This window comes from Carassius carassius, chromosome 23 (genome assembly GCF_963082965.1).
Source record: "Carassius carassius chromosome 23, fCarCar2.1, whole genome shotgun sequence".
NCBI classification, from domain to species: Eukaryota; Metazoa; Chordata; class Actinopteri; order Cypriniformes; family Cyprinidae; genus Carassius; species Carassius carassius.
This window is the reverse complement of record NC_081777.1, coordinates 13,194,101-13,197,450: the sequence shown is the minus strand read 5'-3', so window position 1 is coordinate 13,197,450 and position 3,350 is coordinate 13,194,101. Positions and strand designations below refer to the sequence as shown.

At 38.0% G+C, this 3,350-nt stretch overlaps 1 pseudogene; it reads left to right on the top strand.

Annotated features, from left to right (window-relative positions):
* The first annotated feature begins 713 nt into the window (after positions 1 to 713).
* On the top strand, positions 714 to 3,145 carry LOC132101155 (extracellular calcium-sensing receptor-like; annotated as a pseudogene).
* Positions 3,146 to 3,350: the final 205 nt, after the last annotated feature.

The following is a 3,350-nucleotide window of genomic DNA, read 5'->3' as shown; positions in this document are numbered from 1 at the left end:
CGAGGAGGTAAGCAGAACCTAAGGGATATGATCCAGATGAGGCAGCGTTCTCATCCGAATCAGAGCGATACAGAGGTATCTACTCGTTCCCTTTGAAGATTTTTTATCTTCTGCTTTTATCCTCCTCTTCCTTATTCCCCTGTAACAACCAGCTCTCCACCTGATAAAGGGTAGGTAGAAACCTCTGGCAAAACTGTCTCCTATGCTGGACCTATAATGTTTTTGGCTGGTTCTATCATAGCTGTCTGTCTCCTCCAGGCTGTGCACGTGCGTCAATCTGAGGCGGGGGAAGTGACGAGGTTTTGTTTAGAGCTTGAGGATCCATTGGCGTAATGAATTTTTACTGACAAGCTCTTTTAAATACTTATCATTGGTTAAATATTTGTAAAACCCTCTGATTTAAGATAATAATAACTAATTATAATAGAGATATTAATTTTGGATAATTTATCATGGCACATATCTGTCTGCCATACGGAAACGCCACCCCCGGAGGAGGGGGATCCGCCAAAATGGGGTGCCGGATCCGATTTCGGAGGTGCCGGATCCGGATCCGGCTTGTTCCGGCACAAATTAAGCCTTGCTTCTCAACCTGCTCTTGTTTAAGCAATCGGAAGCAGTTCCCAACATTTTTCAGAGTGATTCCCAATGATGATTATCAGGTGAAAGCTATTGCACAACTCTTAAAGCGGTTTGACTGGACATGGGTTGGAATGGTCACCGAAGACGATGACTATGGCAGGTTTGCTTTACAAGGCATAAAGCGAGAAATTGAGAATAACAACATTTGTCTGGCCTATCATGAAATGATCCCTAAAGGCTGTACCCAGGAACAGGTCCTGAAGATTCTTCAAGTAATGAAGGAATCAACAGCCAAGGTGGTGGTTGTTTTTTCAGGGGAGGGGGAATTTGACCCTTTCTTAAAAGAGTTTGTGACCCAAAATATCACAGGAATTCAATGGATTGCAAGTGAGGCTTGTGTTACAGCTTCAATATTAGCAGAAACATATCCATTCTTAGATGGCACAATTGGGTTTGCAATACGTCAAGGACACATTCCAGGTCTTCAGAATTCCAGCGCCCTCTCGCGGCTGGAGATGGTAATGTTTTCTATTGGTTCATTTCTCTTGGTTCATTTCTCTCGGTTCATGTCAAATTAGTTTTGATAAATAAGTCGCACCTGACTATAAGTCGCAGGACCAGCCAAACTATGAAAAAAGTGAGACTTATAGTCCGGAAAATACGGTAATCTCATTCACTGTAAACCTGGAAATGGATCGTTTGAGAATTTCTCATGTGCAAACTTCAACAATGTGTTTCCATGGCAGGTAAAATAGCTAAGGGTTTAAGGAAAACTGATTTTCACAAATAGTATTGATTATATTTGCATCTGTTTCTTCTTAAAATTTGTTTTTAATCATAAATATCTGCCCCCTCCATCCCTCCATTTTCCCCCTTCTTTTTGCTGTTTTTCATCTCCAAAGCTTCAGCATTATTTACAGGAAATCTCTTTCTCTGTTTCTGGAGAAAAGGTCAGTTTTGATGTTAAGGGAGATTCAATCCCATCATATGATTTAATAAAATGGCAAAGACATGCCAAGTGGCAATATTCAGTTCGTTAAAGTGGGCCTCTATCATGGTGCTCAGTAAACTGGGAGAGAACTGTTAATTGTGGAGCAGGCTATCATGTGGTCTCACCAACAGAACAAGGCAAGGTGTTGACTGTGCACTGCACTGCCATCTATTGTTATATTTAAAACATTGTCACTATGTAATCTTTTGAACTTCAATATTTGCATAATAACTTTGTGAATAATTAAAACAGGTGACTTTTTATGTTTGAATACTCCTAATTATGTTGTTTGGACACACACATTCTAATAAGAAATTATTAATAATATATATATATATATATATATATATATATATATATATATATATATATATATATATATATATATATATATATATATATATATATATATATATATATATATATATTAGGTACCTGTGTCTGTATGCAGTAACAGCTGCACTACAGAATTCAGGAAGGCTGTCCGTCGTGGGCAACCTTTGTACTGCTTTGATTGTGTTCCATGTGATATTGGCAAGATCAGTAATCAGACAGGTCAAAACACCCTACTGAATGTTTTCCTATTGACAAGTTTTTCATGTTCTTATTACATTCATCTTCATCATTTGCCTTAATTGATCTGATTTTATAATTTTTCTTTATTTATAGATTCAGTAGATTGTCTGTCATGCCCTGAAGATTATTGGTCCAATGTGAATTGGACAATATGTGTTCCGAAGGTGGTTGAGTTTCTCTCCCATGATACAATGGGAATCACCCTGACTCTGATAGCTGTAGTGGGAGCATTTCTGACTGTCACAGTATTGGTGATATTTCTTTACAACAAAGGAACCCCTATAGTCCGTGTGAATAACTCTGAACTCAGTTTTTTTTATCTTGTTATCACTGACTCTGTGTTTTCTGTGTGCTTTGGTGTTTATTGGGAAACCTACATCCTGGTCCTGCATGCTGCGACACACTGCCTTCAGCGTCACCTTTTCTCTCTGCATCTCTTGCATCCTGGGCAAGACTTTAGTGGTACTGACAGCTTTTACAGCTACCCAACCTGGAAACAATATAATGAAATGGTTGGGCCCCACACAGCAGAGAATAATCATCTTCTGCTGCACTCTGGTTCAGGTGATCATATGTACTGCTTGGCTTACAATATCCCCTCCTTTCCCCTATAGAAACACTAAATATCAACAGTCCAAGATAATCCTGGATTGCAGTGTGGGCTCTGATCTGGCCTTCTGGTGTGCATTGGGATATATAGGCCTTTTGGCCTGTGTCATTTTTTTTCTGGCTTTTCTGACCCGAAGGTTGCCAGGCAATTTTAATGAGGCCAAATACATTACCTTCAGCATGATTATATTTTGTGCAGTGTGGCTAGCATTTGTTCCTGTATATGTCAGTTCACCTAGTAAATTTACAACTGCTGTTGAGATTTTTGCTATTTTAGCTTCTAGTTTTGGCCTGCCCTTCTGCTTGTTCACCCCCAAATATTACATTATTTTATTAAAGCCTGAGAAGAATACAAAGCAACATTTAATGGGAAAATTGACTAAATAAAATCATGTTGTATAATATATTTGATATTTAATGAATGTGAAAAAAACTGTACAATTTCAAGATAGTGTATACATAGAGTAACTGTGGAAACCAAATAACCCAGCTATATCTTATTTGTTAAACACACACACACACACATATAAAGTAAATGTTTACAAATTACAATTTGGGTCTTTAGAAAACCTTAATAATACAGTGCATTCTA